The 12369-nt window shown below is 41.6% G+C and overlaps 1 non-coding gene across 1 annotated transcript; it reads right to left on the bottom strand.

The window, feature by feature from the left end:
* Positions 1-11511: 11511 nt before the first annotated feature.
* TRNAL-AAG (transfer RNA leucine (anticodon AAG)) lies at positions 11512-11593 on the bottom strand. Its single transcript has one exon. It is a non-coding gene; the product is annotated as a tRNA-Leu (tRNA).
* Between the last annotated feature and the right edge of the window lie 776 nt (positions 11594-12369).

Consider the following 12369-nt stretch of genomic DNA (forward strand, 5'->3'; position numbering starts at 1 on the left):
TTATATTTCAAGGGGCAATGAATAATTGAATTTTCCTGGAAGCTACAACGAAAAAAGAAAAAAATCTTCCCTCTGACTTTCCCCCATCTTTTTACTGCAAGGTAGAATGAAGTATGTTTTTCCACATATGGAACAGAAAAATAGAGCAGATTTTCTTTCTTCATAACCAATTTATTGGCTCTCAATCCTCTTACTAAGTCAGAAACCTGGGTTAAGCAATTTCTGTTCACCACACCCTGTAGAACTGTTGCCCCTTTTGAAATCAGTGGCAAAATTCCCACTGTGGCCAGACAATTCTCTCTGAAAATGGGGAGCCAAGTATGAGTAGAATGAAGTGCCCCTGCCTGTGACTGAAAAGTGGTTATGACTGTATGGCATGAGGCTGTGCATTATGCTACAGACCCGCAAAAGACTGGGTGGGATACAAGATATGGATATATCTCATATCTTGATATCCTACAGAAGCCACGCCTTTTTCTTAGGACTAAAGGGAGCACATCCTTCAAGTCATGATTCACAATGTTGTAGGTCTTTCAAAATGAAGGTGATGCTGTTGAGGTCCTCCTACAAGATAACTACGTTGCCCATCAAATTCACCCAGGCTATGGGAGACCCAGGTTCCATTACTTTTACAGAAGCTGTTGTATGGAATAAATCAATTGCTGAGGCAAGGCAGAACGAAGACTGGTCTTTATCTGGAAGGCTAGTTAAGTCATATGAGAACAAATTGTAGGAGATTAAATGCCTACCCAAGGAGGTTTCATGTGATGAAGTCCAAAATGGACAAGTAAACAGACTTAGCTCTGCATGGAGTAGTAGTTTCCTGACCACCTCAACAGAATAAGCCCAGTTTATTACCCATTTGTGCCATATGGCTGACTGACCTTAGCATCTAAAGGAAAGATTACAAGTTCTGACTGATATTTTTTCTTGCTCACCAGGGATATCTGTAAGTGTGAATTCTATGTGGCTTTCACAATGTCCATTAATGCACTCATGCCTCAGTCTTCAAAACATTTGTAGCATTTACTGGGCATCTCCCAATACCAAAGTTCACAAACATTGCAATAATTCAGTATTTTTGAGACCTAAGACCCTCCTTCCACTTGGGTTTAAATTGAGAAGTTTGTGAGGGAAAACATGTAGGAAACTAAGAAAAAGACTTAATTGGAAAAGGTATTTTTTTGTTTTATACATATACAAGTTACAGATAAAAAACTGCATCACAAAGGGAACCTATAACCTCCTTAGGCAGGACACAAATCAAAGAGAATTCTGTCATTTATTTCCCTCTTATTCCCTTTTCTTTAAGCGATTCTTTCTAGAAATCTTTTTTAAATGGAAGAATTCAAATAGAAAATAAAGTCTAAAATGACAAATTTAATAATTAATGTATATTTTATTACAATAATAACAAATGACCTATTTTTAATTTATTCAAGCAATTGTCTGATGGCTGGAAACAACTTTTCCATTCATCATTATTAAATAAGGTGATTAGTCGTTCATTGATTTGTTGTATATTTCAGCATCTCAACCTGGGTTGTCTACTGGTCTAACTTGTCACAGCTTCATTGATTTTATTGAATCTGTTAATGGAAAGGTGACTGCAGTGCAGTTCTGCCAGTTTATGCCAGCAGATTACCTGCTCCCTGTATTTTCAAGGTAACATACCGAGATTTCATAGAATCAGTGTAACAGGGTATATCAATTATTTCTTTTTCATAAATTGGCATCCAACGAGCAATTAAGATGTACAATTTTACCTCAGCTTTTTCACACATGCTTGAGCTAGCTTTAACCCAGCTAGTTTAAGTACTCTTGAAAATATGGCAGCACAGCTTCCAAATGTGCCACCGTGACTCATGTGGCCTAAAACCAATGACTCTGAAGCGTCACCTAGTATACCACCTAACTGCCAACAGTAACCGCATAGCCGTGTAATACCGTAGAGCCGTTGACAGTAGCAGGCTGTGAGCTTTGTACACTCAGTGGAGTTTGTGAGACCACCGGACTGAGGCCTGGCAAGCTTGCTGTGTCTGAACTTTTCTTGACCTACCTGCAGCTTTGTTTCACTTGGTTTAGCTATGATGGTAATTTCTCTGATTGATCAGGTGTCTATGGTTGTTCTTTTTTTGTTAGGTTATGTGATAAAATCTCGTCTGCACACCCACAAAGGACCTCAGAGGCACAATAGCAGGTGGGGGAACCCTGCTGGCTGCTCCCAGGCCCATCGCCAGAGAGCTGCCAGCCCATCAAAAGCCCATCTCTACAAACCCAGAGAACGGGGGCACAAATGGCAGACAGGGAATGCAAATTATGGACTCAGAGTGAGGGGACACACTGTCTGGGCCCCTGTCCTGATCCAATGTCGGGGAAGGTTTCGATATGATCCCAAGAGCAACATTAAGACACAAACGAGGTCAAATGCCATATACCCAAAAGAGTTTTTATTATCAAAAGTATCAAAAGTAGAAAATAGTAGCGATAGGATAGAATGGAAGAAAAGGCAGAGATCAAGCAAGCAGTCGCGATAGAGTTGCAAGGGTAGTCACCACCATGGTTCCAGCGGCGTCCCGTTCGTCCTCAGTCTTCAATTCTTCAGTGATGGGTGCATACCACGGCTTTTCTCCACGGTTTTCTATAGGGCATATTTCAACGATGCATGCACATATGTATTGTTCATGCACTGTTGACATGCTGCAGATTTCGTCTACCACATGACCTTCGCGTGATCAACGCCAGAAACCAGTATCTTATCTCAAAGACTACAGTTTCCGTGAGAATGGTAGCCTCCACATTCTTGCATGCTTGTTGGGCTTCAGCCCGTTTCCTCTCCTGGATGCCTCAGTGGCCTAGTACCATTCCTTATGGATGGAGGAATGTCCTGCTTAGGCAGGTGTCGTGGTTTAACTCCAGCCAGCAACTAAGTACCACGCAGCCGCTCACTCACTTCCCCCATCCGGTGGGATGGGGGAGGAACTCGGGAAAAAAGGTAAAACTTCTGGGTTGAGATAAGAACAATTTAATAGAGCAGAAAAGTAGACATTATAATGATAATGATAACACTAATAAAATGACAACAGTAGTAATAAAAGGATTGGAATGTACAAATGATGCACAGGGCAATAGCTCACCACCCGCCGACCGACACCCCGCCAGTCCCCGAGCAGCGATTCCCAGCCCCCCCCCACTTCCCAGTTCCTAAACTAGATGGGACGTCCCATGGTATGGAATACACCGTTGGCCAGTTTGGGTCAGGTGCCTTGGTTGTGTCCTGTGCCAACTTCTTGTGCCCTGGCTGGCCATGAGAAGCTGAAAAATCCTTGACTATAGTCTAAACACTACTGAGCAACAACTGAAAACATCAGTGTTATCAACGTTCTTCGCATGCTGAACTCAAAACATAGCACTGTACCAGCTACTAGGAAGACAGTTAACTCTATCCCAGCTGAAACCAGGACAGCAGGCCATCTCAGACACAAAGGGCTCAAGATAAGCAGTCCACAATTCTTGAGATGAATGGCTTGAGAAGTCTCTCACACCTAACAATCTTTGAGACAAACAGCTCAAGACAGCAATTCAGTCTCTAAATTCTAGTAAGTAGAGCCTCAGCCCTATTGTGCAGGTGTGAAACCCATCATGATGGGTGACTGGGACCAGATCTCCACGTTACCTTTTGAACTAAAAGGGGAGTTTCTGCCGAGGGGTGTGGGACATGGTATGGGAGGCAGGGAAAGAGTATTTGGGGATTGACAGGATTTATTAAGGCATGTTTGGGAGAGGAACCAAAGGCAGGAAAAGGGAGGGATTTAGGTGATTTGGGAAGAAAGGAGTACAGGAAATAGAGGGATGAGGGAATAGAAGGACCCATTTGCATGTAAGCAGGGGCTGATGGGTACGTTTGCCTGGCCATGCCCTGCACCTGATCACCGCAATCTGTTCTATCTCCTTGTTAAACTCCACCTTCAACTGTTTTCCAGTAAGGGGCTCTTCACTCCCTGTGCACGTGCATGTATGGGATCTGCGGTGCCAGAGGCTGCAGTGAGTGCAGGTGTGTGAGCGAGTGTGCGATCACTAGTGAAGATCGAGCTGAACGAGCCAGCGGGAAGTGTCCTGGGACCAAGGGGGGGGTCCGAGGGCCAGTTCCGGGTGTGACAGTGCCTGTGTGTCTCTAAGGGTGAGAGGACGGGGGGTTGCTTATGGGACCAGGGAGTCATGGACACCTGCAGATGTGTGTGTGTGTGATGGTCTGCACCAGCAACTGGAATGGGGCTGTGGCCTTGGGGTTCGTCTGTCCAGGTGGCAGCCACTGGGGAGACTGGGATCGAGGGACAGCGGCTGGGCAGGCTGGGGGTATGAGGACAGCTGCTGGAGGGAATCACACTATATGTTTATGTATAGATATGATATATATTCCCACTAACATGTCTCCATCCTGTTCAGCCAGAGAGGGGAGCAGGATGAGGCCACTGCTGCTGTCTGTGTTTGTGTGAGTGCTCTGTGTGTCTGTCTGTTATTTGTGTGGCCAGATGTGTATATATGTAGTGCACACCTGTGCTCAGTGTGCATGTGCCTAGTGGGAATACATTTTCAGCCTCATTACTTGTTAGACGTGGGGGCATGGAGCTGCAGCAGCCTTGCCTCTCTCAGGCTGTTGGATCTGGCATGATATATTTTCCTCTAACACTTTTGTTTATCTTTGCATGGTACAACCATAGTTTTATATCAATAACAGTAATAAGGAATTATTCTGTGTAATATAGAGACCTGCTACGAGAGCAGCAGTCTGAGAACTGGAGATACAGGATGTGGCATGGAGGAGTGCGGGATTGGGATGGTAAGAGATGGAGCACAGCCTTGGCACTGGGGACCCCGCAGCTGTAAGCAACTGACCAACAGTCAGTTATAGAGATGCAAACCTGAAGCTGGACAAAACTGGTTTTAGGTGTAACAAGGAGAATAAAGAGATGGTATCAAATATACACAAAAAGGACCATACATAGTAAGTTTGGATGTAATATGGAGCTGCAAACTAATGAATAAGGATGTAAAAAAATTTAAGCAAACAAATAAAAATGCCTCGGGGTGGGTGCTGGAGGAAGAAGAAGAAATCATCAACATCAACATCACATTTCTCCTGGCAAAGGAGCCCAAATGCTACTTGCTGACTTTCCATAACATCTGCTAAGCCCCACTCCTAGTAGACTAAAACCACCAAGATTAGGATCCAGAGAAGCAGGGGAAGGGAGAGCATAACACCATAGTGTTAGAAACCATACTGGTAGAAAGTACCATAGAGGTAGAAACTAAGAAGTGTGTGTAAAACAATTTTAACTTCATTATTATTCTTTCTTTAACAATTAGATCTGGTCTAACAATGGGTAGATTCTTAAGATTTCCATAGTATGAACAATAAATTCAGGGCTTTATTTATATATATGGTTTGCTTCCTCTTTGCCCATTAACAAGATTTTGAGCATAACACTACACATGCTGAAAGGTAGCTAACCTTTAGAAATGAATGTCACTATAAATCTGGCAAAGTGTGTGGATACACAAGAAGGATGTATTCTGGAAGACTGGAGGCACTGAGTGAAGAGAAGGGCAATGAGAAGGACATGGTGGTATTGCGGTGAGGTAGTCATGGAGGAAATGAAGGGAAGAAGGCAATGCTGTGGACAGAGGGAAAAGTTGCAGGAACCGCACCTGAAAGAAACCATGCTACATTAGTTCAGGAAGCTTTGTCTAAAAGTTTTTAAAAGTTATTAAAAAAATATTGTATTATTTCTATGAATGCTACTGACAATATTCTGTCAAGTACTGTCTGCCTTCTGCCAAGCTAGAAAGCTGTTCTAAAATCAATTGGATCAATAATATAGCCTCTAAAAATAAAATCCCCAACTGTTGCTCCCTTGACAGCTGTGGATCAGAGAGTTGCTTTATATAGCTGATACTTGCACACAATAATGTCACTTAAATGAGTTTGAATGGACAATACCGCACTCAGCACAGAAACTGTTCCTGATCTATTTTGGATTTTCAAATTTGAAAACTTGCCATTCCAAAGTTTTATCTACAACCTTTATCTGCAAAAGGCGAAATATTCTTTAGTTTTTTATAAGAATAATTACCGTCTTCTACTAGGCTCACCAAGAGCAATTTAAGTGAAAATAAAATAGAGATCTAAACACCTGTTCAAAGGTTGTTACTATTCTGACCAAGGTAGCTACTCATTTGAAGCTATTTATTCTAAAGGTCAAATAAATTTGGTGGTGCTTATTAGCAGTTGCTGCTAAGTCATGCCTAACTCTAATCAACACATTCTTAAATTTGCTCCTGTAAACAGCAATGAGCCCCAACTTGGTTGGTACCCACAACTTCTGCTACATGTACTCCAGAAATATAAACAGAGGATCCTTTTCTTTGGCATGACTATTGTCCCACCCAAATGAGCTGATGTCATCTAACCTAAGTAATCTCTAACCTAATCTTTTCCTATTATATCCCAATTCTTGATCTGTCACCACTGATGGTAATTGTATTATCCATCTGATCACGGCTGACCTCTTTAACAAAAATGAAGCTGAAGGACATTAATGTCCCCAATCGTCTTCACATCATCTGTTATTGGCTCTTACTTGATAAGTACGGGAACATGCTCTCTTCAGTTTTACTGTCACTCTTACTTTACATATAAAAATCTTACTTCTTAGAACCCTTTATTTGCTTTGCTAGCTGTACCTCATTGTCACACTTCCTATCCTTTTATTCCTTGTCATTCAGCATGGTTTATGAAAAGCATATCCTCTCAATACATGTATCTTTCAGGATATCATCTGATTAACATTGGTAGTTCCTAGATGTACTGGTTTGGCCTGGAATAGCGTTAATTTTCTTCATAGCAGCTCATGTGGTACTATGTTTTGTATTTGTGACCAAAACAGTGTTGATAACATTCAGGGTGTTTTAGCTATTGCTGAGCAGTGCTTACACAGCACCAAGGCCTCTTCTGTTTCTCACACTGCTGTGCCAGCAAGTAGGCTGGGGGTGCACAAGAAGCTGGGAGGGGACACAGTTGGGACAGCTGACCCCGACTGACCAAAAGGATATCCCATAACATATGACATTGTGCTCAGCAATAAAATCATTAGTGTTTGTCTTCCCAAGTAACTGTTAGGAATGACGGAGCCCTGCCTTCCTGGAGATGGCTTAACAACTGCCTGCCAATGGGAAGTAATGGATGAATTCCTTATTTTGCTTTGCTTTTGTGTGCAGCTTTTTCTTTACCTATTAAATTGTTCTTATCTCAGCCCACGAGTTTTCTCACTTTTACCCTTCCAATTCTCTTCCCCATCCCTCTGGGGGAGAGTGAGTGAGTAGTTGTGTGGGGCTTAGCTGCCTACTGTGGTTAAACCACAACAGTCCTTTTTGGCTCCCAACTTGGGGCTCCAAGGGTTTGACATAACAACAGATTTAATGGGAGTGTGCTAGACTTAAACGGTAGTTGTTATAGCTGTTTAGCTACTAATTGTCAGGCTCCTGTACTTGCCATGGGGTTTGCTTGCCTTACTATGTATTAGAGTCTAGTGCTCCTTAGTGGCTGCTTTTTGTGTTTGATTTTTGTTGTACTGCCTATCATCTTACTCTGGTGTGCCTGGGAACATTTTGATAACAGCAATGGCGATGCGCCTGGGCTGGCAGATGGCTAGGGCATTGCCACTGTTCCTGGGCTTCTGGAACTCCATCATGAACTTGAGTCGAAGAGACTGTGACCTGTGGATAAGTACACGTGGGAGCAGGTGCACCTCAAAGCGTCTGTGGCCGCAGGTATGTCCACGCTGCAGCAGGTATACTCCTCAAGGGATTCTGGCCCAAGGTTAAGTCTGCACTAGAGTGGGTACACCTTGAGGCATCTGTGTCCATGGACAGGCCATACCAGAACACTTCAAACTGTCTGTAGATAAGCCTACACCGCAGAAGGTTTACCTCCAAAGAGACTGTGGCCCATGGTTAAGGTCACAACACAGAAGGTACATGTCTAAGAGACGGTGGTTATGAAGAAGGCCATGCTGGAACAGTTACACCCCCGAAGAGACTGTGGCCCATGAGTAAGTCCATGCTGGAGCAGGGGCAAGGAGAGGAGTTCATTGCTGTGTTAAACCCTATGGCCTGATCCAAAGAGACCAGGCATGGACATTGTAATGGATATACCTTTAAATTGTTGTAACTCATGATTTGAGTTGCATGTTATAGGAAATACTATAGCAAGAACCACCTAAAACAATGGAGGATGAGCTTCACAAGAAACAGTGCAAGTGCAGCAGTGACCTGACCTGAGATGGCTTTGATGCCCAATAGCTCCATGGAACATACCACCTCTCCTGTTCTCAGTGACCACCATAACAGATGGAGCCCAAAGTCATGGACTAAATGAACTCAATGGACATCTTATGGCCATTTTATGGACATTTTATGGACCTTTTATGGACATTTTACCAGGGTGGCCCATAGACTACGAGAAAAAAGAAAGCTGCCTATTGGGGTTAGTCCACACAACAGTAGTGATGTGGTTTACTTGATTTCTAGGAGTTAATTTACTTGGTATGACATGGCAAAGTTGATTAAGAAGCTGAAGTGATATCAAACCACATGGAACATGGTACCTGGATTAAAAACTCACAGGATTCAAACAATAATTTTAAGCAGGTAATCAGAATTGATTGTGCTTTCACTGAGCTCCAACCGGACTGGCTTTTAACTGGCCATACATTATTTAATATCTTGAAAGACTTGAAATAAAATAAATGACCAATAAAACTGCAGATGAACAAAAATGCTAAATAATGAAGCCAAAAAGACACCATATTACTTTTTAAACAATACATTACCAAACAGTATACATTTTAACAGAGAAAAATAAAAAGACATACAACTTAGAGCAAAGAATGATGGGCTGTAGAGATGAAGCCCTGAGAAGCACTGTCTCTGAGTAGGACACAGAGATCATACTGAATAATTAGGTAAATATGAGCAGAGAATATGGCCACTGCTGCCAAAATCTGTCAATTTATAAATGAAAATATTAATAAAAATGCTTGACTTATTCTGCTTTTGCATTTGGCACTATTTCAGCTTCTATTATTATATACGTCTGGTTCTGGTATTCATAATTCAAGAAGTAGGTTGTCAAGTTGGAGACAATTCAAAGAAAAACCTCAAGACTAATCATGGTATTGGGGAAAAAAGAGAGTGGGAGTATTCATGAAGCTAATTGCTTTAGGATCATGCAGTCGTAAATGGAAAAGTTTATTGGACCAATGCCCCAGTCCTGTTCTGAAACTACCTCTGAGAAAGACTCCATTGAAAACAGAAGAAATCTAGAGAGGCTTTGCCTCCATAGGCTAAGTTAGCTTCTTTGGATTTCTGTCCTGGTATTGCCATAGTAAACAGCTATGTGATAAGAGGAGTTTTTCAATCTAGTAAAACAAATTACAGCAGAACCCAACATCTGGAAATTGAAACCATAAAAATTCTGCATATTTTAAAGTTAAGAAATTAACTACTGGAAAAGTTTACAAAAGATCACTTGGCAGTTCATCACTAAAAATATGAAAATCAAGACTAATTTTTTTCCTATGAAATATATTCTCACTTAAACTGAAATGAGTACAGGAAAGTGTGTAGAAAGTCAGGCTAGATGATCACAATTTCCTTTTCTGATTTTATGGCTCTGTGATGTTCAGAAATTTGAATTAGAAACATAACTTCATTTCAGTCTAGTTAAGAGATGGCCACGACATATCCTAGGCTGGTAAAAATCTGGGATCTAGATGCATATCATTTTGAAAATTTAAGCCTTAAACAACAAATCATTAGTTTTATGAATTTCAAAGTTGATGAACAGTGTTCAAAAAGAAACTACTTTCCAGCAAAATATTTCCATGTCTAATAAGCCATAACATAGAGATGTACTACTGATATTTAAATTTATAAATAAAAGAACCAAGAAATAAATACATTTTTAGAATCAGCGGGAGAAGAACATTTTTAGACAGTTTCCTAACTACTGAATGATATTTAAACATCGAGAATGCTAGACCCAGATGGGCATGCTGTGAACTATTCATAATGTTAAATGCTAATATTCATAAAACAACAGCTTTCACTCTTTATGGATTGAAATACATAAAACTGTCACTGGCCTATTATTGTTGCTTTCATCTACGAACCTTGAAGAGGTTTTGATTTTAGCAGTTAATTGTATATCAGCAGAGAATTTCCCCCACTTGTCCTACTTTTAACATGCAGTAGTCATAAGTGCCTCAGAGTTGAAGTTAGTGATCTGTGTGGGCTTGAGATTCAAGATATGAACATTGTGGCATTGCTCACAATGCACTATAGGCTATCCATGCCAAAGGAATGGGATAACCTGTTCATGCATTTTCATGATACAGAACGAACATAACCAACATGCATACCAAATCTCAGCACACTACATATTGGGTACTGCTGCTTTAAAGGACAGTATTTCCTGAAAATCTGTGTGAAGTACTGTGAAGCACATATTACTGTGCAGAGTCATGTAGAAAAACACCCAAAATAAAGTGGGTCATGGTAACATTTTTAAATGGTGAGCACAAAGTGTTACTTTACTCACACTGCCTCTTTAACAAGGAAGAAAAACACACTACAAATGACTCAGAAAAGGCTAGAAAACACAATTTTCTTGAAAAAGGAAAGTAGAGTGAACCAAAATTGTCTTTACCTCTATGTTGCTCAAAACTATAGTTCTCTTTACTGTGTTAACTATATGCACAGCTCAGAGGTCACTTGTTAAAGTCAATTTGTTAAAGTAAGTAAAGATAAAACTCATTTTGTAGGGGCAAGAGGTGACTTGGGGGGGGGGCATCAATTTTTATTGCAGTGAAAGACCTAAATATCTCCAATCTTAGCTGAAAAAAAAAAATAAAAATCTCTTTCTACTGTAATGATTTATGGGAGGCATATCTGAGTTACTTTGTATCTCCAGGTTCCCCTGTGGTGTCAGTTCCCAAAACAAGCCGCCTCTCCAGTGATTCACTCGGATCATGGAACTGTAATGCATCATGAAAAATGCAGTCTGGTCAGAAAGCTTAATCCAGTTGATAGTGAAGAAAACAAGAATAGACTGGAATATTTCAGCTGCAAGGGACTTATAATGATCATCCAGATGTCCAACTCTCTGACCTATTCAGGTCTGACCAATAGTTAAAGTATGTTGTTAAGGGCATCATTGTCTAAACACCAACAGGCCACCTCTCTAGGAAGCCTGTTCCAGCCGTTTCAGCAGCCTCTTGCTTACACCCCAGGATGGGGTTTGCCCTCTTGGCTGCCAGAGCACACCCCTGACTCCTATGGAGCCTGCAGTCGACCAGCACCCCCAGATCCCTTTCTGCAGGGCTGCTCTCCTGCCACTCTTCTCCCAATTTCTACTTGTGCCCGACTTTCCTCTCTTCTAGAAAATATTCCTGGCAGCGGTGGGATTCGAACCCACGCCTCCGAAGAGACTGGAGCCTTAATCCAGCGCCTTAGACCGCTCGGCCACACTACCCAGCTGCCTGCACTCTCTCCCTCGCCAGCAACTATAGCCTCCAGCCGAGATGTAACTTCGCAGGATGTTTTGAGACAAATAATCCCCATCCATGACTTAAATATAGTAGGAAGAAGGACCGATAATGGCTCTTTCCATAGGTAGAGACAGACGCTGCTCGCAGTGCACCACATATTTCTAGTCCCCTCGTTAGCTGTCAGGGAACATCAGCTGGAAAGTTCTAGAAATATCTCCTTGCCTATGAATCTGTGATCCCTTCCCAAGAAAAGAAAGGGTGATGGTATATTTTGGGGAGGAATGTGTGTTGACTTTGCATTTAACTTTATATTTTCATATTTTTGGAGTGTGGTGAGAATGGGGCAATGAAACATCTGTCCCTTCATGCAAACACAGTCACTGCAGTGTTTACATCATCTACTCTAGGTCTCTCACAGATGCTATTTGGAGGACCTATGTTAAGTAACAACATTTCCTAATGAATGAAGGAAGGAACATAAGTCCATGCATCAAAGCAAGACAGAGAATCAAAATTATATGTCTAAAACAAGGAATGTGGGTACTCTGCCACTATGCAATATGCCATGGCGTGAAGGTAGAAACAGACTGAAGTCCTAAGTGTTGATGCATTATTCTGTGATGCCTGTAGAGCATGGAATTCAAGGGCTTGTTTTATGATCATTTTGACTCTTCCAGGGACAGTTCAACTGAAACATGTATTACAGATTCTTTTATTCTACTTAAATGCTTTGACACCTAGGTAGCTGCTTTCCTGATTC

The sequence above is a fragment of the Accipiter gentilis genome, chromosome 11, assembly GCF_929443795.1.
Source record: "Accipiter gentilis chromosome 11, bAccGen1.1, whole genome shotgun sequence".
Lineage (NCBI taxonomy): Eukaryota > Metazoa > Chordata > Aves > Accipitriformes > Accipitridae > Astur > Astur gentilis.